General features: G+C 45.4%; 10 non-coding genes across 10 annotated transcripts; all 10 read right to left on the bottom strand.

Moving 5' to 3' along the window:
• Nucleotides 1-228: 228 nt before the first annotated feature.
• On the bottom strand, nt 229-299 carry trnag-gcc (transfer RNA glycine (anticodon GCC)). The gene has a single exon. It is a non-coding gene; the product is annotated as a tRNA-Gly (tRNA).
• A 1,150-nt stretch (nt 300-1,449) lies between these two features.
• On the bottom strand, nt 1,450-1,520 carry trnag-gcc (transfer RNA glycine (anticodon GCC)). The gene has a single exon. It is a non-coding gene; the product is annotated as a tRNA-Gly (tRNA).
• A 1,150-nt stretch (nt 1,521-2,670) lies between these two features.
• trnag-gcc (transfer RNA glycine (anticodon GCC)) lies at nt 2,671-2,741 on the bottom strand. Its single transcript has one exon. It is a non-coding gene; the product is annotated as a tRNA-Gly (tRNA).
• Nucleotides 2,742-3,903: 1,162 nt separating this feature from the next.
• Nucleotides 3,904-3,974, bottom strand: trnag-gcc (transfer RNA glycine (anticodon GCC)). Its single transcript has one exon. It is a non-coding gene; the product is annotated as a tRNA-Gly (tRNA).
• Nucleotides 3,975-5,124: 1,150 nt separating this feature from the next.
• On the bottom strand, nt 5,125-5,195 carry trnag-gcc (transfer RNA glycine (anticodon GCC)). The gene has a single exon. It is a non-coding gene; the product is annotated as a tRNA-Gly (tRNA).
• A 1,146-nt stretch (nt 5,196-6,341) lies between these two features.
• Nucleotides 6,342-6,412, bottom strand: trnag-gcc (transfer RNA glycine (anticodon GCC)). The gene has a single exon. It is a non-coding gene; the product is annotated as a tRNA-Gly (tRNA).
• A 1,150-nt stretch (nt 6,413-7,562) lies between these two features.
• Nucleotides 7,563-7,633, bottom strand: trnag-gcc (transfer RNA glycine (anticodon GCC)). The gene has a single exon. It is a non-coding gene; the product is annotated as a tRNA-Gly (tRNA).
• Nucleotides 7,634-13,345: 5,712 nt separating this feature from the next.
• Nucleotides 13,346-13,416, bottom strand: trnag-gcc (transfer RNA glycine (anticodon GCC)). Its single transcript has one exon. It is a non-coding gene; the product is annotated as a tRNA-Gly (tRNA).
• Nucleotides 13,417-14,565: 1,149 nt separating this feature from the next.
• Nucleotides 14,566-14,636, bottom strand: trnag-gcc (transfer RNA glycine (anticodon GCC)). Its single transcript has one exon. It is a non-coding gene; the product is annotated as a tRNA-Gly (tRNA).
• A 2,718-nt stretch (nt 14,637-17,354) lies between these two features.
• Nucleotides 17,355-17,425, bottom strand: trnag-gcc (transfer RNA glycine (anticodon GCC)). The gene has a single exon. It is a non-coding gene; the product is annotated as a tRNA-Gly (tRNA).
• Nucleotides 17,426-23,895: the final 6,470 nt, after the last annotated feature.

The raw sequence follows: 23,895 nt of genomic DNA, 5'->3' as shown, positions 1-23,895 counted from the left end.
ACGCCCCCGGGTGCGATTGACCACACCTTTAACGGATCTTCTCAGGCTACTCCGTCGGCCTGCTAAGAGTCTGTTTATTAAGTTTGATGCGCAAGTTCCTGTCTGTGTCCCTTTTCCTTGTAGAATCGAGCAGCATGGAAGCCTCCTCCAGGAGCCTAGTGCGAGCAGCATTGGCAACGCTTGCACCAAGAAGGCTGTCGGCCCACAAGCCGGCTCAAAAGCCGGCTGTGCATTGGCCGGGAATCGAACCCGGGCCTCCCGCGTGGCAGGCGAGAATTCTACCACTGAACCACCAATGCCTACGTTAAGGGGTCGTGGACACCTTCGGCAGAGGTGGCCGGCACTTTTAATGGTTCTTTTCAAGCTACGCCTGTTTTGTACTTGACCCGGTTTATCTTTTCCTACTGTGGCAGCGATTTGCTCAACTCGACGGCGCTCTGGTCCACGAGTTCCGAAGGCGGCCACGGCAGTCCGTCGGTCTTGCGGCTGTTTACCCTGCCATCGATTTGACCCCTCTTATCTTTTTTTGCTCTGATTGAGCTATGAACGCGGTTCAGCCATATGAGTAGAGTTAGACATTCATATGTGCTTCGTGTTTTGTTTGCAAATTTGCCAACTTGCTGTGAATCTGTTCATCAAATTTGAAAGACAGCACCTTAAGCATAAGTCAATTCTGGTTGAGCTATGATGGCGGTTCAGCCGTACGAGCAGAGTAGACATTCATATGTGCTTCGTGTTTTATTTGCAAATTCGCCAAATCGCTGTGAATCTGTTCATCACATTTGAAAGAGAGCACCTTAAGCATAAGTCAATTCGAGCGCCACTGACAGTTTGTCCACCTTGATGTGCTGCGTTATTAATTTGCAAATTCATCAACATGCGATTAGCCTGTTCATAAAATTCCTAAGAGTGCGCTGTTATCCACTGCAGCCGAAGTTTGTATGTCTTCATGTTGTGTCCTTTCTATTTTCAACAGACTTGGCTTGCAGTCAATGTTATAATCAGCTTTAAAAGAGCACTCTTCAGCCTCCTTGTATTATCGAGCAGCGTGGAACGGCTCCAGTAGCCTCGTCCGAGCAGAATTGGTGACGTTTGTAAGATGCTACCCGAGGTGAAGGCTCTTGGCACACACGCCGACTCATAAGCTTGCACTGAATAAAATCCCAGCCCTCCTGCATGGCAAGCAAGAGTTCTTGCAATGCCTAGAAGAAGAGCTCCAGGACGCCCCCGGGTGCGATTGACCACACCTTTAACGGATCTTCTCAGGCTACTCCGTCGGCCTGCTAAGAGTCTGTTTATTAAGTTTGATGCGCAAGTTCCTGTCTGTGTCCCTTTTCCTTGTAGAATCGAGCAGCATGGAAGCCTCCTCCAGGAGCCTAGTGCGAGCAGCATTGGCAACGCTTGCACCAAGAAGGCTGTCGGCCCACAAGCCGGCTCAAAAGCCGGCTGTGCATTGGCCGGGAATCGAACCCGGGCCTCCCGCGTGGCAGGCGAGAATTCTACCACTGAACCACCAATGCCTACGTTAAGGGGTCGTGGACACCTTCGGCAGAGGTGGCCGGCACTTTTAATGGTTCTTTTCAAGCTACGCCTGTTTTGTACTTGACCCGGTTTATCTTTTCCTACTGTGGCAGCGATTTGCTCAACTCGACGGCGCTCTGGTCCACGAGTTCCGAAGGCGGCCACGGCAGTCCGTCGGTCTTGCGGCTGTTTACCCTGCCATCGATTTGACCCCTCTTATCTTTTTTTGCTCTGATTGAGCTATGAACGCGGTTCAGCCATATGAGTAGAGTTAGACATTCATATGTGCTTCGTGTTTTGTTTGCAAATTTGCCAACTTGCTGTGAATCTGTTCATCAAATTTGAAAGACAGCACCTTAAGCATAAGTCAATTCTGGTTGAGCTATGATGGCGGTTCAGCCGTACGAGCAGAGTAGACATTCATATGTGCTTCGTGTTTTATTTGCAAATTCGCCAAATCGCTGTGAATCTGTTCATCACATTTGAAAGAGAGCACCTTAAGCATAAGTCAATTCGAGCGCCACTGACAGTTTGTCCACCTTGATGTGCTGCGTTATTAATTTGCAAATTCATCAACATGCGATTAGCCTGTTCATAAAATTCCTAAGAGTGCGCTGTTATCCACTGCAGCCGAAGTTTGTATGTCTTCATGTTGTGTCCTTTCTATTTTCAACAGACTTGGCTTGCAGTCAATGTTATAATCAGCTTTAAAAGAGCACTCTTCAGCCTCCTTGTATTATCGAGCAGCGTGGAACGGCTCCAGTAGCCTCGTCCGAGCAGAATTGGTGACGTTTGTAAGATGCTACCCGAGGTGAAGGCTCTTGGCACACACGCCGACTCATAAGCTTGCACTGAATAAAATCCCAGCCCTCCTGCATGGCAAGCAAGAGTTCTTGCAATGCCTAGAAGAAGAGCTCCAGGACGCCCCCGGGTGCGATTGACCACACCTTTAACGGATCTTCTCAGGCTACTCCGTCGGCCTGCTAAGAGTCTGTTTATTAAGTTTGATGCGCAAGTTCCTGTCTGTGTCCCTTTTCCTTGTAGAATCGAGCAGCATGGAAGCCTCCTCCAGGAGCCTAGTGCGAGCAGCATTGGCAACGCTTGCACCAAGAAGGCTGTCGGCCCACAAGCCGGCTCAAAAGCCGGCTGTGCATTGGCCGGGAATCGAACCCGGGCCTCCCGCGTGGCAGGCGAGAATTCTACCACTGAACCACCAATGCCTACGTTAAGGGGTCGTGGACACCTTCGGCAGAGGTGGCCGGCACTTTTAATGGTTCTTTTCAAGCTACGCCTGTTTTGTACTTGACCCGGTTTATCTTTTCCTACTGTGGCAGCGATTTGCTCAACTCGACGGCGCTCTGGTCCACGAGTTCCGAAGGCGGCCACGGCAGTCCGTCGGTCTTGCGGCTGTTTACCCTGCCATCGATTTGACCCCTCTTATCTTTTTTTGCTCTGATTGAGCTATGAACGCGGTTCAGCCATATGAGTAGAGTTAGACATTCATATGTGCTTCGTGTTTTGTTTGCAAATTTGCCAACTTGCTGTGAATCTGTTCATCAAATTTGAAAGACAGCACCTTAAGCATAAGTCAATTCTGGTTGAGCTATGATGGCGGTTCAGCCGTACGAGCAGAGTAGACATTCATATGTGCTTCGTGTTTTATTTGCAAATTCGCCAAATCGCTGTGAATCTGTTCATCACATTTGAAAGAGAGCACCTTAAGCATAAGTCAATTCGAGCGCCACTGACAGTTTGTCCACCTTGATGTGCTGCGTTATTAATTTGCAAATTCATCAACATGCGATTAGCCTGTTCATAAAATTCCTAAGAGTGCGCTGTTATCCACTGCAGCCGAAGTTTGTATGTCTTCATGTTGTGTCCTTTCTATTTTCAACAGACTTGGCTTGCAGTCAATGTTATAATCAGCTTTAAAAGAGCACTCTTCAGCCTCCTTGTATTATCGAGCAGCGTGGAACGGCTCCAGTAGCCTCGTCCGAGCAGAATTGGTGACGTTTGTAAGATGCTACCCGAGGTGAAGGCTCTTGGCACACACGCCGACTCATAAGCTTGCACTGAATAAAATCCCAGCCCTCCTGCATGGCAAGCAAGAGTTCTTGCAATGCCTAGAAGAAGAGCTCCAGGACGTCCCCGGGTGCGATTGACCACACCTTTAACGGATCTTCTCAGGCTACTCCGTCGGCCTGCTAAGAGTCTGTTTATTAAGTTTGATGCGCAAGTTCCTGTCTGTGTCCCTTTTCCTTGTAGAATCGAGCAGCATGGAAGCCTCCTCCAGGAGCCTAGTGCGAGCAGCATTGGCAACGCTTGCACCAAGAAGGCTGTCGGCCCACAAGCTGCCTCACAAGCCGGCTCAAAAGCCAGCTGTGCATTGGCCGGGAATCGAACCCGGGCCTCCCGCGTGGCAGGCGAGAATTCTACCACTGAACCACCAATGCCTACGTTAAGGGGTCGTGGACACCTTCGGCAGAGGTGGCCGGCACTTTTAATGGTTCTTTTCAAGCTACGCCTGTTTTGTACTTGACCCGGTTTATCTTTTCCTACTGTGGCAGCGATTTGCTCAACTCGACGGCGCTCTGGTCCACGAGTTCCGAAGGCGGCCACGGCAGTCCGTCGGTCTTGCGGCTGTTTACCCTGCCATCGATTTGACCCCTCTTATCTTTTTTTGCTCTGATTGAGCTATGAACGCGGTTCAGCCATATGAGTAGAGTTAGACATTCATATGTGCTTCGTGTTTTGTTTGCAAATTTGCCAACTTGCTGTGAATCTGTTCATCAAATTTGAAAGACAGCACCTTAAGCATAAGTCAATTCTGGTTGAGCTATGATGGCGGTTCAGCCGTACGAGCAGAGTAGACATTCATATGTGCTTCGTGTTTTATTTGCAAATTCGCCAAATCGCTGTGAATCTGTTCATCACATTTGAAAGAGAGCACCTTAAGCATAAGTCAATTCGAGCGCCACTGACAGTTTGTCCACCTTGATGTGCTGCGTTATTAATTTGCAAATTCATCAACATGCGATTAGCCTGTTCATAAAATTCCTAAGAGTGCGCTGTTATCCACTGCAGCCGAAGTTTGTATGTCTTCATGTTGTGTCCTTTCTATTTTCAACAGACTTGGCTTGCAGTCAATGTTATAATCAGCTTTAAAAGAGCACTCTTCAGCCTCCTTGTATTATCGAGCAGCGTGGAACGGCTCCAGTAGCCTCGTCCGAGCAGAATTGGTGACGTTTGTAAGATGCTACCCGAGGTGAAGGCTCTTGGCACACACGCCGACTCATAAGCTTGCACTGAATAAAATCCCAGCCCTCCTGCATGGCAAGCAAGAGTTCTTGCAATGCCTAGAAGAAGAGCTCCAGGACGTCCCCGGGTGCGATTGACCACACCTTTAACGGATCTTCTCAGGCTACTCCGTCGGCCTGCTAAGAGTCTGTTTATTAAGTTTGATGCGCAAGTTCCTGTCTGTGTCCCTTTTCCTTGTAGAATCGAGCAGCATGGAAGCCTCCTCCAGGAGCCTAGTGCGAGCAGCATTGGCAACGCTTGCACCAAGAAGGCTGTCGGCCCACAAGCCGGCTCAAAAGCCGGCTGTGCATTGGCCGGGAATCGAACCCGGGCCTCCCGCGTGGCAGGCGAGAATTCTACCACTGAACCACCAATGCCTACGTTAAGGGGTCGTGGACACCTTCGGCAGAGGTGGCCGGCACTTTTAATGGTTCTTTTCAAGCTACGCCTGTTTTGTACTTGACCCGGTTTATCTTTTCCTACTGTGGCAGCGATTTGCTCAACTCGACGGCGCTCTGGTCCACGAGTTCCGAAGGCGGCCACGGCAGTCCGTCGGTCTTGCGGCTGTTTACCCTGCCATCGATTTGACCCCTCTTATCTTTTTTTGCTCTGATTGAGCTATGAACGCGGTTCAGCCATATGAGTAGAGTTAGACATTCATATGTGCTTCGTGTTTTGTTTGCAAATTTGCCAACTTGCTGTGAATCTGTTCATCAAATTTGAAAGACAGCACCTTAAGCATAAGTCAATTCTGGTTGAGCTATGATGGCGGTTCAGCCGTACGAGCAGAGTAGACATTCATATGTGCTTCGTGTTTTATTTGCAAATTCGCCAAATCGCTGTGAATCTGTTCATCACATTTGAAAGAGAGCCTTAGCATAGTCAATTCGAGCGCCACTGACAGTTTGTCCACCTTGATGTGCTGCGTTATTAATTTGCAAATTCATCAACATGCGATTAGCCTGTTCATAAAATTCCTAAGAGTGCGCTGTTATCCACTGCAGCCGAAGTTTGTATGTCTTCATGTTGTGTCCTTTCTATTTTCAACAGACTTGGCTTGCAGTCAATGTTATAATCAGCTTTAAAAGAGCACTCTTCAGCCTCCTTGTATTATCGAGCAGCGTGGAACGGCTCCAGTAGCCTCGTCCGAGCAGAATTGGTGACGTTTGTAAGATGCTACCCGAGGTGAAGGCTCTTGGCACACACGCCGACTCATAAGCTTGCACTGAATAAAATCCCAGCCCTCCTGCATGGCAAGCAAGAGTTCTTGCAATGCCTAGAAGAAGAGCTCCAGGACGCCCCCGGGTGCGATTGACCACACCTTTAACGGATCTTCTCAGGCTACTCCGTCGGCCTGCTAAGAGTCTGTTTATTAAGTTTGATGCGCAAGTTCCTGTCTGTGTCCCTTTTCCTTGTAGAATCGAGCAGCATGGAAGCCTCCTCCAGGAGCCTAGTGCGAGCAGCATTGGCAACGCTTGCACCAAGAAGGCTGTCGGCCCACAAGCTGCCTCACAAGCCGGCTGTGCATTGGCCGGGAATCGAACCCGGGCCTCCCGCGTGGCAGGCGAGAATTCTACCACTGAACCACCAATGCCTACTTTAAGGGGTCGTGGACACCTTCGGCAGAGGTGGCCGGCACTTTTAATGGTTCTTTTCAAGCTACGCCTGTTTTGTACTTGACCCGGTTTATCTTTTCCTACTGTGGCAGCGATTTGCTCAACTCGACGGCGCTCTGGTCCACGAGTTCCGAAGGCGGCCACGGCAGTCCGTCGGTCTTGCGGCTGTTTACCCTGCCATCGATTTGACCCCTCTTATCTTTTTTTGCTCTGATTGAGCTATGAACGCGGTTCAGCCATATGAGTAGAGTTAGACATTCATATGTGCTTCGTGTTTTGTTTGCAAATTTGCCAACTTGCTGTGAATCTGTTCATCAAATTTGAAAGACAGCACCTTAAGCATAAGTCAATTCTGGTTGAGCTATGATGGCGGTTCAGCCGTACGAGCAGAGTAGACATTCATATGTGCTTCGTGTTTTATTTGCAAATTCGCCAAATCGCTGTGAATCTGTTCATCACATTTGAAAGAGAGCACCTTAAGCATAAGTCAATTCGAGCGCCACTGACAGTTTGTCCACCTTGATGTGCTGCGTTATTAATTTGCAAATTCATCAACATGCGATTAGCCTGTTCATAAAATTCCTAAGAGTGCGCTGTTATCCACTGCAGCCGAAGTTTGTATGTCTTCATGTTGTGTCCTTTCTATTTTCAACAGACTTGGCTTGCAGTCAATGTTATAATCAGCTTTAAAAGAGCACTCTTCAGCCTCCTTGTATTATCGAGCAGCGTGGAACGGCTCCAGTAGCCTCGTCCGAGCAGAATTGGTGACGTTTGTAAGATGCTACCCGAGGTGAAGGCTCTTGGCACACACGCCGACTCATAAGCTTGCACTGAATAAAATCCCAGCCCTCCTGCATGGCAAGCAAGAGTTCTTGCAATGCCTAGAAGAAGAGCTCCAGGACGTCCCCGGGTGCGATTGACCACACCTTTAACGGATCTTCTCAGGCTACTCCGTCGGCCTGCTAAGAGTCTGTTTATTAAGTTTGATGCGCAAGTTCCTGTCTGTGTCCCTTTTCCTTGTAGAATCGAGCAGCATGGAAGCCTCCTCCAGGAGCCTAGTGCGAGCAGCATTGGCAACGCTTGCACCAAGAAGGCTGTCGGCCCACAAGCCGGCTCAAAAGCCGGCTGTGCATTGGCCGGGAATCGAACCCGGGCCTCCCGCGTGGCAGGCGAGAATTCTACCACTGAACCACCAATGCCTACGTTAAGGGGTCGTGGACACCTTCGGCAGAGGTGGCCGGCACTTTTAATGGTTCTTTTCAAGCTACGCCTGTTTTGTACTTGACCCGGTTTATCTTTTCCTACTGTGGCAGCGATTTGCTCAACTCGACGGCGCTCTGGTCCACGAGTTCCGAAGGCGGCCACGGCAGTCCGTCGGTCTTGCGGCTGTTTACCCTGCCATCGATTTGACCCCTCTTATCTTTTTTTGCTCTGATTGAGCTATGAACGCGGTTCAGCCATATGAGTAGAGTTAGACATTCATATGTGCTTCGTGTTTTGTTTGCAAATTTGCCAACTTGCTGTGAATCTGTTCATCAAATTTGAAAGACAGCACCTTAAGCATAAGTCAATTCTGGTTGAGCTATGATGGCGGTTCAGCCGTACGAGCAGAGTAGACATTCATATGTGCTTCGTGTTTTATTTGCAAATTCGCCAAATCGCTGTGAATCTGTTCATCACATTTGAAAGAGAGTTGTGTCACTGACAGTTTGTCCACCTTGATGTGCTGCGTTATTAATTTGCAAATTCATCAACATGCGATTAGCCTGTTCATAAAATTCCTAAGAGTGCGCTGTTATCCACTGCAGCCGAAGTTTGTATGTCTTCATGTTGTGTCCTTTCTATTTTCAACAGACTTGGCTTGCAGTCAATGTTATAATCAGCTTTAAAAGAGCACTCTTCAGCCTCCTTGTATTATCGAGCAGCGTGGAACGGCTCCAGTAGCCTCGTCCGAGCAGAATTGGTGACGTTTGTAAGATGCTACCCGAGGTGAAGGCTCTTGGCACACACGCCGACTCATAAGCTTGCACTGAATAAAATCCCAGCCCTCCTGCATGGCAAGCAAGAGTTCTTGCAATGCCTAGAAGAAGAGCTCCAGGACGTCCCCGGGTGCGATTGACCACACCTTTAACGGATCTTCTCAAGCTACTCCGTCGGCCTGCTAAGAGTCTGTTTATTAAGTTTGATGCGCAAGTTCCTGTCTGTGTCCTTTCTATTTTCAACAGACTTGGCTTGCAGTCAATGTTATAATCAGCTTTAAAAGAGCACTCTTCAGCCTCCTTGTATTATCGAGCAGCGTGGAACGGCTCCAGTAGCCTCGTCCGAGCAGAATTGGTGACGTTTGTAAGATGCTACCCGAGGTGAAGGCTCTTGGCACACACGCCGACTCATAAGCTTGCACTGAATAAAATCCCAGCCCTCCTGCATGGCAAGCAAGAGTTCTTGCAATGCCTAGAAGAAGAGCTCCAGGACGTCCCCGGGTGCGATTGACCACACCTTTAACGGATCTTCTCAAGCTACTCCGTCGGCCTGCTAAGAGTCTGTTTATTAAGTTTGATGCGCAAGTTCCTGTCTGTGTCCCTTTTCCTTGTAGAATCGAGCAGCATGGAAGCCTCCTCCAGGAGCCTAGTGCGAGCAGCATTGGCAACGCTTGCACCAAGAAGGCTGTCGGCCCACAAGCCGGCTCAAAAGCCGGCTGTGCATTGGCCGGGAATCGAACCCGGGCCTCCCGCGCGGAGGCCGTGAATTGTTTAGCTAAAACTCCCTAAACCGTTTCCCATTCATTTTCTATGGTAGTGCTAAACCACTACGGCTGCGGTATATTTTCGGCCGCTGACGCTTTTGTGGCGCTGTTTAACCCATCTGCGCATGCGCCGTGAAATAAAAAAAATCCCTAAACCGTTTCCCATTCATTTTCAATGGTAGTCCTAAACCACTACGGCTGCGGTATATTTTCGGCCGCTGACCCTCTTGTGGCACTGTTTCCGCGCATGCGCCGTGAGATAAAGCGCGCTGCTCGACTCCCGTTCGTTTCATTCAACAGTATCGGCCCGTCGATCACAGGTAAGTTACCTTAAAATGACTCGTTTGTGTTTTACAGTTAATGCTAAGCTCCTATTAGCTTCTCTGCGAACAGTTTTTTTTTCTTGTGATTGTTCTTGGACACATCGTCTGTGGTTTATTCAGTAGTCATTTTAAGTTAATATTAATTATAAATCCATATTAATTCTGAAATCAGAGTTTTCCAGGGTAATTACATACTAAACGATGAATGAACGTGTCTATTCTTTTTTCTGGGTTTTTTTGTAGTGTCTATATGTTTACATGTATTACACTAATTTTAAATGAGTTTATTTTTGTCCTGTTGATGATAATTACATACTAAACGATGAATGAACGTGTCCATTATGTCTATATGTTTACTTTATGTCTATATGAACGTGTCTATATGTTTACATGTGTTACACTAATTTTATATGACTTTATTTGTGTCCTGTTGGAGTGTTTGTTTGATGACATTGTGATTTATGTGTGATATATTAGTTAAATTATTAATGAGCATGACTTTATTTCTGATTTTATGTATTTAATGACTTACAGAACAGTTGTTTTAAAAACTTTCAAGCACATTGAATGCTTTTAGTGTTAGTTATACTCTATATGTTAATGAGTGTGTGAAACTCTTTGTCTGTGATGGCTCCTATGGCCCATTGCCTTTTTCCATACATCAGTCAAAGTCACTCCTAGGTGTTAAACCACTAGGTGTGAAAGACTTGTCTGGGAACAGTTGTTAAGTGTTGCCTGATAATTAAATCATATGATTGTTAAGTTTGGGCCAGGGTGGGTAGGGATTATAAACAAACAGTGTATAATGTTTTATAGAGATTATTGTAAGGTTTTGTTTTAAACAGACATGCTAACATCTAACATTTACTACTCTTTCTGTATTACAGGTCACCATGCACAAAAAATCTGTGTTTTGCCCAGGGTGCATTAAGGTCGTGTTCCGTAAGGGACCACTTGGATATCTCCTTCAGGACTCGACTGAGGAGGCCAGGGTGATCAAAGATAACCCAGCTCTTCAGGACAAGTCGGCACCAAAGAAGGAGGAGCTTGTCAGGCAAAATGCTCTTGCTGTGGTCCGTCAGAGAGGAGGCGACGCCTCTGACAAAAGAGAAGTTCTTGGTGAATACATCCTGCAGTTTGGAAAGTACAAGGGGAAATCTTTCCGGTGGCTTCTTGAAAATGACATGGGTTACACCATCTGCCTGATAAAGAACCTTCAGCAGGAAGAGGCCATGGGGGTCTTTACATCAGAAGGACCCAGCAAGAGCAGTCTGTTATCCTTTTCTAATTATGCCTGCAGTTTTAACGAAATTCAGTCTCTGCTCAGTTATGTGTCCAAAAATCCAGGTGTACCAGCAGCCTCGTCGGAGGTGACCAGCTGGTTGGTTTTGGTGCTCATGCGAAGAGTACGTGGCAGGAGATTTGGAACAGGGCTGATGGTTATGCATCCTTTATATTGTGGGCAACTTGTGTCCCGGGGACACGGATGTACAAGCTGCAGCAATACCTGCGTAATCAGATGCAGTCTGCCCGTCCGCAGCTTCTAAGCCAACGGGTCAGTTTATTTTTTGCTTCTGTGAAGGAATTGTTTGCCGTTGTGTCCAGTAGTATGAATAACATCATAGCTTGTTTTACATGCACACTATACTTTAATTAATACAGAGGTATAATTTAAGAAATCCGAGTACACTGAAAATGTTGTCTTTCACCAACAGAAATGGATGATGACGACGAGTTAGAGAGTGCGATGCTGAACATCTCCGCCTCCAAGCTACAGTTGCGGTGTAAGTATTTCTTTCTGTACTGATTGCATGTAATGAATTGATTGTGTTCCAAATGGATTTTCATTTTGTCAAATGTCTTAAAAATATGCTGTATATGTTAATGTGTTGTGTGCTTATCACTAGCTTCACGACCACTGTCATCAACATCATCATCCTCAGCTGCTGAACTGAGACGGTCTGCGGGACCAGGAAAAGGTTTTTACACATCAGGCTCAGCACTGGAGCACAGTTCTGTTGAATTGTGATATGAAATGCTCTCCAAGTCTGAATAAAAAGCCTCTTATTTTGTCACTGTTTTGGCCATGTTCTGGCCTTGTTCCACTAACAAATGTCTGTGCCGTTGGAATGGATGGAATGAGATGGAAAGAGAGATGGGTGGCAGAAAGGAGAAAATAAAAATAAGTGTTGTAAATTTTCTTTCACCTGTAGTAAACTTTTGTAAATATATTTTCTCTTTATTTAAATGTGTATTAATTTAATTAGTCTTTAATGTTGCATTAATACGTATATATGTTACGTGTGTTTTTCTTACGTGTGTTATTTCTATTGTGTTTTACTCCTTTAAAGTGTTTAGAATGCCAAATAAACATAATGTTTTACACTTATTTCTTTGATGTAGTGTCTCACTTTACAGAATTCGTTATATATTATTCAGAAATGTGTTAAATATATGTATTTGTGTTTATAGTTCACAAATTAGTGTGCAGAATATTTTTTTAAAGTTGCACTGAGTGGGATTCGAACCGATGTCTGGACAAACATTTTAATTCATAAAAATTGACCGTGACGTACATTTAGCATCTGGGAGAGCAGCAAAAATGCTTCAATTTGATTGGCTGGCACTCTGTTCCAAGTATACACTTCTTGCCTCCGCGTGGCAGGCGAGAATTCTACCACTGAACCACCAATGCCTACGTTAAGGGGTCGTGGACACCTTCGGCAGAGGTGGCCGGCACTTTTAATGGTTCTTTTCAAGCTACGCCTGTTTTGTACTTGACCCGGTTTATCTTTTCCTACTGTGGCAGCGATTTGCTCAACTCGACGGCGCTCTGGTCCACGAGTTCCGAAGGCGGCCACGGCAGTCCGTCGGTCTTGCGGCTGTTTACCCTGCCATCGATTTGACCCCTCTTATCTTTTTTTGCTCTGATTGAGCTATGAACGCGGTTCAGCCATATGAGTAGAGTTAGACATTCATATGTGCTTCGTGTTTTGTTTGCAAATTTGCCAACTTGCTGTGAATCTGTTCATCAAATTTGAAAGACAGCACCTTAAGCATAAGTCAATTCTGGTTGAGCTATGATGGCGGTTCAGCCGTACGAGCAGAGTAGACATTCATATGTGCTTCGTGTTTTATTTGCAAATTCGCCAAATCGCTGTGAATCTGTTCATCACATTTGAAAGAGAGCACCTTAAGCATAAGTCAATTCGAGCGCCACTGACAGTTTGTCCACCTTGATGTGCTGCGTTATTAATTTGCAAATTCATCAACATGCGATTAGCCTGTTCATAAAATTCCTAAGAGTGCGCTGTTATCCACTGCAGCCGAAGTTTGTATGTCTTCATGTTGTGTCCTTTCTATTTTCAACAGACTTGGCTTGCAGTCAATGTTATAATCAGCTTTAAAAGAGCACTCTTCAGCCTCCTTGTATTATCGAGCAGCGTGGAACGGCTCCAGTAGCCTCGTCCGAGCAGAATTGGTGACGTTTGTAAGATGCTACCCGAGGTGAAGGCTCTTGGCACACACGCCGACTCATAAGCTTGCACTGAATAAAATCCCAGCCCTCCTGCATGGCAAGCAAGAGTTCTTGCAATGCCTAGAAGAAGAGCTCCAGGACGTCCCCGGGTGCGATTGACCACACCTTTAACGGATCTTCTCAGGCTACTCCGTCGGCCTGCTAAGAGTCTGTTTATTAAGTTTGATGCGCAAGTTCCTGTCTGTGTCCCTTTTCCTTGTAGAATCGAGCAGCATGGAAGCCTCCTCCAGGAGCCTAGTGCGAGCAGCATTGGCAACGCTTGCACCAAGAAGGCTGTCGGCCCACAAGCCGGCTCAAAAGCCGGCTGTGCATTGGCCGCGAATCGAACCCGGGCCTCCCGCGTGGCAGGCGAGAATTCTACCACTGAACCACCAATGCCTATGTTAAGGGGTCGTGGACACCTTCGGCAGAGGTGGCCGGCACTTTTAATGGTTCTTTTCAAGCTACGCCTGTTTTGTACTTGACCCGGTTTATCTTTTCCTACTGTGGCAGCGATTTGCTCAACTCGACGGCGCTCTGGTCCACGAGTTCCGAAGGCGGCCACGGCAGTCCGTCGGTCTTGCGGCTGTTTACCCTGCCATCGATTTGACCCCTCTTATCTTTTTTTGCTCTGATTGAGCTATGAACGCGGTTCAGCCATATGAGTAGAGTTAGACATTCATATGTGCTTCGTGTTTTGTTTGCAAATTTGCCAACTTGCTGTGAATCTGTTCATCAAATTTGAAAGACAGCACCTTAAGCATAAGTCAATTCTGGTTGAGCTATGATGGCGGTTCAGCCGTACGAGCAGAGTAGACATTCATATGTGCTTCGTGTTTTATTTGCAAATTCGCCAAATCGCTGTGAATCTGTTCATCACATTTGAAAGAGAGCACCTTAAGCATAAGTCAATTCGAGCACCACTGACAGTTTGTCCACCTTGATGTGCTGCGTTATTAATTTGCAAATTCATCAACATGCGATTAGCCTGTTCATAAAATTCCTAAGAGTGCGCTGTTATCCACTGCAGCCGAAGTTTGTATGTCTTCATGTTGTGTCCTTTCTATTTTCAACAGACTTGGCTTGCAGTCAATGTTATAATCAGCTTTAAAAGAGCACTCTTCAGCCTCCTTGTATTATCGAGCAGCGTGGAACGGCTCCAGTAGCCTCGTCCGAGCAGAATTGGTGACGTTTGTAAGATGCTACCCGAGGTGAAGGCTCTTGGCACACACGCCGACTCATAAGCTTGCACTGAATAAAATCCCAGCCCTCCTGCATGGCAAGCAAGAGTTCTTGCAATGCCTAGAAGAAGAGCTCCAGGACGCCCCCGGGTGCGATTGACCACACCTTTAACGGATCTTCTCAGGCTACTCCGTCGGCCTGCTAAGAGTCTGTTTATTAAGTTTGATGCGCAAGTTCCTGTCTGTGTCCCTTTTCCTTGTAGAATCGAGCAGCATGGAAGCCTCCTCCGAGCAGCATTGGCAACGCTTGCACCAAGAAGGCTGTCGGCCCACAAGCTGCCTCACAAGCCGGCTCAAAAGCCGGCTGTGCATTGGCCGGGAATCGAACCCGGGCCTCCCGCGTGGCAGGCGAGAATTCTACCACTGAACCACCAATGCCTACATTAAGGGGTCGTGGACACCTTCGGCAGAGGTGGCCGGCACTTTTAATGGTTCTTTTCAAGCTACGCCTGTTTTGTACTTGACCCGGTTTATCTTTTCCTACTGTGGCAGCGATTTGCTCAACTCGACGGCGCTCTGGTCCACGAGTTCCGAAGGCGGCCACGGCAGTCCGTCGGTCTTGCGGCTGTTTACCCTGCCATCGATTTGACCCCTCTTATCTTTTTTTGCTCTGATTGAGCTATGAACGCGGTTCAGCCATATGAGCAGAGTTAGACATTAATATGTGCTTCGTGTTTTGTTTGCAAATTTGCCAACTTGCTGTGAATCTGTTCATCAAATTTGAAAGACAGCACCTTAAGCATAAGTCAATTCTGGTTGAGCTATGATGGCGGTTCAGCCGTACGAGCAGAGTAGACATTCATATGTGCTTCGTGTTTTATTTGCAAATTCGCCAAATCGCTGTGAATCTGTTCATCACATTTGAAAGAGAGCACCTTAAGCATAAGTCAATTCGAGCGCCACTGACAGTTTGTCCACCTTGATGTGCTGCGTTATTAATTTGCAAATTCATCAACATGCGATTAGCCTGTTCATAAAATTCCTAAGAGTGCGCTGTTATCCACTGCAGCCGAAGTTTGTATGTCTTCATGTTGTGTCCTTTCTATTTTCAACAGACTTGGCTTGCAGTCAATGTTATAATCAGCTTTAAAAGAGCACTCTTCAGCCTCCTTGTATTATCGAGCAGCGTGGAACGGCTCCAGTAGCCTCGTCCGAGCAGAATTGGTGACGTTTGTAAGATGCTACCCGAGGTGAAGGCTCTTGGCACACACGCCGACTCATAAGCTTGCACTGAATAAAATCCCAGCCCTCCTGCATGGCAAGCAAGAGTTCTTGCAATGCCTAGAAGAAGAGCTCCAGGACGCCCCCGGGTGCGATTGACCACACTTTTAACGGATCTTCTCAGGCTACTCCGTCGGCCTGCTAAGAGTCTGTTTATTAAGTTTGATGCGCAAGTTCCTGTCTGTGTCCCTTTTCCTTGTAGAATCGAGCAGCATGGAAGCCTCCTCCAGGAGCCTAGTCCGAGCAGCATTGGCAACGCTTGCACCAAGAAGGCTGTCGGCCCACAAGCCGGCTCAAAAGCTGTCTGTGCATTGGCCGGGAATCGAAACTGGGCCTCCCGCGTGGCAGGCGAGAAATCTACCACTGAACCACCAATGCCTACGTGGACACCTTCGGCAGAGGTGGCCGGCACTTTTAATGGTTCTTTTCAACCTACGCCTGTTTTGTACTTGACCCGGTTTATCTTTTCCTACTGTGGCAGCGATTTGCTCAACTCGACGGCACTCTGGTCCACGAGTTCCGAAGGCGGCCACGGCAGTCCGTCGGTCTTGCGGCTGTTTACCCTGCCATCGATTTGACCCCTCTTATCTTTTTTTGCTCTGATTGAGCTATGATCGCGGTTCAGCCATATGAGCAGAGTTAGACATTCATATGTGCTTCGTGTTTTGTTTGCAAATTTGCCAACTTGCTGTGAATCTGTTCATCAAATTTGAAAGACAGCACCTTAAGCATGAATCAATTCTGGTTGAGCTATGATGGCGGTTCAGCCGTACGAGCAGAGTAGACATTCATATGTGCTTCGTGTTTTATTTGCAAATTCGCCAAATCGCTGTGAATCTGTTCATCACATTTGAAAGAGAGCACCTTAAGCATAAGTCAATTCGAGCGCCACTGACAGTTTGTCCACCTTGATGTGCTGCGTTATTAATTTGCAAATTCATCAACATGCGATTAGCATGTTCATAAAATTCCTAAGAGTGCGCTGTTATCCACTGCAGCCGAAGTTTGTATGTCTTCATGTTGTGTCCTTTCTATTTTCAACAGACTTGGCTTGCAGTCAATGTTATAATCAGCTTTAAAAGAGCACTCTTCAGCCTCCTTGTATTATCGAGCAGCGTGGAACGGCTCCAGTAGCCTCGTCCGAGCAGAATTGGTGATGTTTGTAAGATGCTACCCGAGGTGAAGGCTCTTGGCACACACGCCGACTCATAAGCTTGCACTGAATAAAATCCCAGCCCTCCTGCATGGCAAGCAAGAGTTCTTGCAATGCCTAGAAGAAGAGCTCCAGGCGCCCCCGGGTGCGATTGACCACACCTTTAACGGATCTTCTCAGGCTACTCCGTCGGCCTGCTAAGAGTCTGTTTATTAAGTTTGATGCGCAAGTTCCTGTCTGTGTCCTTTCTATTTTCAACAGACTTGGCTTGCAGTCAATGTTATAATCAGCTTTAAAAGAGCACTCTTCAGCCTCCTTGTATTATCGAGCAGCGTGGAACGGCTCCAGTAGCCTCGTCCGAGCAGAATTGGTGACGTTTGTAAGATGCTACCCGAGGTGAAGGCTCTTGGCACACACGCCGACTCATAAGCTTGCACTGAATAAAATCCCAGCCCTCCTGCATGGCAAGCAAGAGTTCTTGCAATGCCTAGAAGAAGAGCTCCAGGACGTCCCCGGGTGCGATTGACCACACCTTTAACGGATCTTCTCAGGCTACTCCGTCGGCCTGCTAAGAGTCTGTTTATTAAGTTTGATGCGCAAGTTCCTGTCTGTGTCCCTTTTCCTTGTAGAATCGAGCAGCATGGAAGCCTCCTCCAGGAGCCTAGTGCGAGCAGCATTGGCAACGCTTGCACCAAGAAGGCTGTCGGCCCACAAGCCGGCTGTGCATTGGCCGGGAATCGAACCCGGGCCTCCCGCGTGGCAGGCGAGAATTCTACCACTGAACCACCAATGCCTACATTAAGGGGTCGTGGACACCTTCGGCAGAGGTGGCCGGCACTTTTAATGGTTCTTTTCAAGCTACGCCTGTTTTGTACTTGACCCGGTTTATCTTTTCCTACTGTGGCAGCGATTTGCTCAACTCGACGGCGCTCTGGTCCACGAGTTCCGAAGGCGGCCACGGCAGTCCGTCGGTCTTGCGGCTGTTTACCCTGCCATCGATTTGACCCCTCTTATCTTTTTTTGCTCTGATTGAGCTATGAACGCGGTTCAGCCATATGAGCAGAGTTAGACATTAATATGTGCTTCGTGTTTTGTTTGCAAATTTGCCAACTTGCTGTGAATCTGTTCATCAAATTTGAAAGACAGCACCTTAAGCATAAGTCAATTCTGGTTGAGCTATGATGGCGGTTCAGCCGTACGAGCAGAGTAGACATTCATATGTGCTTCGTGTTTTATTTGCAAATTCGCCAAATCGCTGTGAATCTGTTCATCACATTTGAAAGAGAGCACCTTAAGCATAAGTCAATTCGAGCGCCACTGACAGTTTGTCCACCTTGATGTGCTGCGTTATTAATTTGCAAATTCATCAACATGCGATTAGCCTGTTCATAAAATTCCTAAGAGTGCGCTGTTATCCACTGCAGCCGAAGTTTGTATGTCTTCATGTTGTGTCCTTTCTATTTTCAACAGACTTGGCTTGCAGTCAATGTTATAATCAGCTTTAAAAGAGCACTCTTCAGCCTCCTTGTATTATCGAGCAGCGTGGAACCGCTCCAGTAGCCTCGTCCGAGCAGAATTGGTGACGTTTGTAAGATGCTACCCGAGGTGAAGGCTCTTGGCACACACGCCGACTCATAAGCTTGCACTGAATAAAATCCCAGCCCTCCTGCATGGCAAGCAAGAGTTCTTGCAATGCCTAGAAGAAGAGCTCCAGGACGCCCCCGGGTGCGATTGACCACACTTTTAACGGATCTTCTCAGGCTACTCCGTCAGCCTGCTAAGAGTCTGTTTATTAAGTTTGATGCGCAAGTTCCTGTCTGTGTCCCTTTTCCTTGTAGAATCGAGCAGCATGGAAGCCTCCTCCAGGAGCCTAGTCCGAGCAGCATTGGCAACGCTTGCACCAAGAAGGCTGTCGGCCCACAAGCCGGCTCAAAAGCTGTCTGTGCATTGGCCGGGAATCGAAACTGGGCCTCCCGCGTGGCAGGCAAGAAATCTACCACTGAACCACCAATGCCTACGTGGACACCTTCGGCAGAGGTGGCCGGCACTTTTAATGGTTCTTTTCAAGCTACGCCTGTTTTGTACTTGACCCGGTTTATCTTTTCATACTGTGGCAGCGATTTGCTCAACTCGACGGCACTCTGGTCCACGAGTTCCGAAGGCGGCCACGGCAGTCCGTCGGTCTTGCGGCTGTTTACCCTGCCATCGATTTGACCCCTCTTATCTTTTTTTGCTCTGATTGAGCTATGATCGCGGTTCAGCCATATGAGCAGAGTTAGACATTCATATGTGCTTCGTGTTTTGTTTGCAAATTTGCCAACTTGCTGTGAATCTGTTCATCAAATTTGAAAGACAGCACCTTAAGCATAAGTCAATTCTGGTTGAGCTATGATGGCGGTTCAGCCGTACGAGCAGAGTAGACATTCATATGTGCTTTGTGTTTTATTTGCAAATTCGCCAAATCGCTGTGAATCTGTTCATCACATTTGAAAGAGAGCACCTTAAGCATAAGTCAATTTGAGCGCCACTGACAGTTTGTACACCTTGATTTGCTGCGGTATTAATTTGCAAATTCATCAACATGCGATTAGCCTGTTCATAAAATTCCTAAGAGTGCGCTGTTATCCACTGCAGCCGAAGTTTGTATGTCTTCATGTAGTGTCAACAGACTTTGCTGGCGTTTCTAAGATGCTTCCCGGGTGAAGGCTCTTGGCACACGCCGACTCATAAGCTTGCACTGAATAAAATCCCAGGCCTCTAGCATGGCAAGCAAGAGTTCTTGCAATGACCCAACAATGCCTAGAAGAACAGCTCGAGGACGCACCCCGGGTGCGATTGACCACACTTTTACTTTGACAACTTGATGTCTCGACTAAGGAATATTTATACTCTGCCATGCATTGACAGGTATATGCAGACAAAGGTTACATCTGTGATTGTGCCTCGTGTGATTGTGGGCATCACAGGTCAGTTCTACCTGTTCTCATTGTGATTGTTCTTCAAAGTCTGCAAAAAATGATGCTATGCAGACAATCCACAGTGTCTGGAAAAACTCCCCAAAAGATTTGTTAATCTACAGCTTGTGGTTCCTATAAGAAAGCCATTTGTAGATCTCTGTTGGATGAGCTACAGCATACAGGTAAATCGCCAACCAGGCGATGGAAATGATGCACCTGAAATATGAGCATGCAAACTTGGCCTACCTCCTGACTTGCCAGAGTGTCCTGGACTCTGAGGCAGGCAAGTACCAGCAGAAGAGCATCACGGGATTCATAAAAAGGAAACTCAGTCTGCTCCCTTCTGTGATTATGATGATACCCATGTATGGAATGGCCTCTCTGTGTCTGCTCACTATCTTACCGACTGCCTCCTCCATGAGTACCAGCGCCAAAAGGAAGCAATTACAAAGCTTTTACAGGGAACCTTTGGGCAGGCATTCTGCTTAGACCACACCCGGAAGGTGGCCAGGAAAGTCATATTCAACTGTCATCATATGCCATCATGAACAAACACTGTATGGTCGTATTATGGGTGATGGTGCAGTCTGAGATGGAAAAGTCATTAGAACCCATGTACCTGGGGCTGGCTCATCGTTACAGGATGGCTGGAGTGGATAGATCATAGATATATAGATAGATATAAATAGTTTCATAGATATTTATATTTAGTTAGATAGATAGATTTAGTTAGATAGATAGTTATATTTATTTCATAGATATAAAAACTATACACAAAGGCATGCAAAATGACTTATTACATCTTGACTGATTTGTGTTTTGTTTCTTTGATTGATACAACAGAATTAATGTTCACAACTACACTTTTCTGTTGTGTTTCAGGGATTGCTATGCAGCATATAGAGTGCCAGACCCTGGAAAAACAGAAAGTCTGAACTGGGATGCTTGGAAGACAGTGGATGCCATTATTGCGGAGGCAACATCTGGTGTTCTCCAAAACACATGCGTCAAGGGCTCAATTCCACAAGAACATAGCAATCAAGCTTTATCTTTTTCATTGCCTGAGGCGCTTACTTCGTGAATTTGTATCAGAGCATCACGCGTTGTACAGCTCCGTCGCCAAGTTCTTGTCTGCTGCTTTCTGTTTAGTAGAACTGCGGAACAAAGATCTCTCAGCCAGATGAATTTCTCATTTGGCATCCGATCCAAATGGTGTTCCCTGTACAAACCCTCTATGCTGAAGACATGGTGCATTAAACATGTTCACATCCTGAGAGGCTGTAATAGTGATCCTGAGGTGTGAAATAGGGCTTTAATATAAATCTAGTATACAAATGAAGATTTTCCACTTTTATATCTTTTGCAGAAGAGACACCTTCCCTCCTACAAGGTCAGTCTGGTCCTCAATTTGTTCTGTTCAAACTTTGTGTGGTGGCAGAAATTTGAATCATATTTATATCTTAGCAGTAAAACACAATAATTGGTTGCCATGAAAACACACACACAATTTTTAACTTTGGCTGATAATAAATCCCAATCATAGAGGTGGAAAAGAGACAGACTTTACTGATAAAATATAACATCAAAAACAACTGTTTTTTTTAGACTTTATTGTTCTAAATAATGTACTGACAGATTAAGCATTAAAATATAATAGAGGATGCTGCTATTGGAAAATGATTAACAATGGAGTTGTCATACTGTCAGGTTAACTCAGTGCACAAATTTCACTACACTTGTTTCAGCCTACAAATATGGCTGCAATAGATACTTACAACTCATTGTTGGCTGGTCAGACAATAACAGCAGCACTTCACCGAACTTGATGCCAAAATCAACCTTGCCGCTACACTCCATATGCTACCTCTTTCATCAAGCTTGTGGATGTCCTCAGCCAGATAAATTTGTGGGTGATGCATCTCAACGTAAAAGGTCCTTATTTCAGGGTTCTCTGTATTTTGCTATCTATGAGGAAATGTCAGAGCAGTAGAAGATCACACACTTCATGAACCTTCTCACAAAGTGCAGATTTGCAAAACAACAACAAAATGTGGGACCAGGAAGGGGAGGCAAATGCCTCCTATAACTGGTCCATCAAAAGTTTCAAGATTGTGTTTGATCGCTCACCAGAGGGGAAAGAGGTCAGCTAGCTTCTTGGTTTTGTCATCTGTCAGGGAATCCTGTTTGTCATGGGTCATATGACCTAACTGCATTGCTAACCTTAATCTTGCATGGATAATCTGATTGTTTGCCTATCTCTAAGTTTTTATTTAATGACACATGCAAGACGAGCTAGTCCCTGGTACCCTGTTTTTAGAGCAGCCATCAAAAGTACTTCCCTCTCCATCCTAGATTCACACCAGAAAATAAAGACAGTCAGAATGTAGAAGTTGTTTCCCATTTTTACATGGAACAGCCCTTTCAGAATTCTGGACTACAGTTTTCTGTATTATATATCTGTTTAAGTCATATATCATAATGTTTTAAATGACCTTGACAGTGTCTTATTTTGTATTGCTTTTTATGAAATATGTTTGAGCTCACCACTGTTTGTAATGACTGTTTACCTTTTTGGCCTCCTATAAAAAAATATTCTATTTTTGAATATTTTTGCCCCTAAAAGGGTGTTTTGTGAGGTAATAAACAATTATTATGCTCTCTAAAAAGTTATGGTAATGTAACACCAAGCCTAAAAATCCATGGGTAAAACGATTTGTGCAAGGTTGATTAAAGATCTATTATACAATCACAAGATACACAGAACCTTGTGAACACTGATTTTTTTTTAAATAGATGTGGATAAATTACTAAATGTCTGGCTTCATTTTTCTCACTGTGACAGCATTCCCACTGGGCATCTTCTCTCCTCCATGCTTAGCTCAAACTTTTAAGAAGTGGGAAATCCATTGAATTTCAATTTATCCTTTTGTAAGGAAAGAACACCCTAAGGGTAAAATATTTGACACAAGTACGTTCCAGGAATGAAATGAAGTATATGATGTATAAGATTCAGAGAGAAGCACCAGGACAGGAGAGGCTACCTCCAGAAATATCCAGAGGAAAGAACTATCTAATAAATTAAAGAACTGTTAGGAAAATGTGTATGTATGTGAGTCTCTTGCCAGTTAAATTTGTCTTCACCCATGTGTATACAGTAAGCATTATAATAACCGCTTTTCATTAATCTGTTTTTTCTTCCTCACTCCAGGTGTGAGGAAGCTCTTCTGAAATTCAGAATCAAAAACATTCTATTCACTCAGTCACTGAATCTCAATCATCAATCTCTCTCTGTCCCTGTTTGCTTTCCAGAAATTAGTTTAAACTCAATAAAAAAGCATCAGGAGAGTCTACAGCCATTAGCTTCCCTCAACATCATGATATTCTGGATGGTAAAAAAAAAAAAAAAAAGGATGTGAACTCTTCATATTGCACAATTTCTCACACACACACATACATAATCTTTCTTCACATGTAAACATCCCAAAAAATGGAAATAAAAATAGCAGCCGCCTGCAGCAAGGTGAGAGATGAGCCAGGAGCAGCCTTCAGGACACTTGCAACCCTCGGTTGCTGTGAAAATGAAGGAAACATCAATTTCTCTGTCTCTATTTCTCTTGAGTGTTTGCAAGCAAATTAGGGTTTTCCTTTGTTACTTATTTGTTATCACACTATTCATGAGTAAAGGGCAGGCCTAGCTGTTGAAATAAGTTTTCCTGACTGGTAATATATACTTCTGCAATAATGTGAAAAACAACGCATGCTCCCTGTTTAATTTTAGAAATAATAATAGCCTGTACATACTAACCTGGACATAATTATGTTATGAAATATACTGGGGAAAAAAGAAACCTTCATTATTTATAAACCAAATTAATTCTCACAAAAATGTCTGTAAAGTGATATTATCATCTGGATCCAGAAGTATGAGTGTCGTTTTCATTGGAAGCACATCAATTTAGGTGTTTAAATCCATAATTCTATCAATTACAGATTTGCAATGCTTTAATTTTTTATACTGTTTTCTGTAAATAAATCTATAATACAGTACTATGTTAATGCAAGGCTTTTATAACAAAAAGTCAAAGTAAGAACAGGCAGAAAAAAATAGGGACACAGCAAAAATATTTAACAGGCAACAGGTGCCAACAGATATATCAGAGCTAGAGAGATACAAAACACAATTAAAGGAATCTAGAAACAGGCTAAGTTACCAAATTGCTTATTATATATGCAAAACAAATATACTTTCTTAAACACAAGTGAACACAATTAAAAAACTGGTGACTGTGAGTGTGGGAGTATTGAT

Source organism: Tachysurus vachellii, chromosome 6, assembly GCF_030014155.1.
Source record: "Tachysurus vachellii isolate PV-2020 chromosome 6, HZAU_Pvac_v1, whole genome shotgun sequence".
In the NCBI taxonomy this organism is placed as follows: domain Eukaryota; kingdom Metazoa; phylum Chordata; class Actinopteri; order Siluriformes; family Bagridae; genus Tachysurus; species Tachysurus vachellii.
The sequence above is the reverse complement of the archived record's forward strand: the minus strand, read 5'-3'. Positions and strand labels throughout refer to the sequence as shown.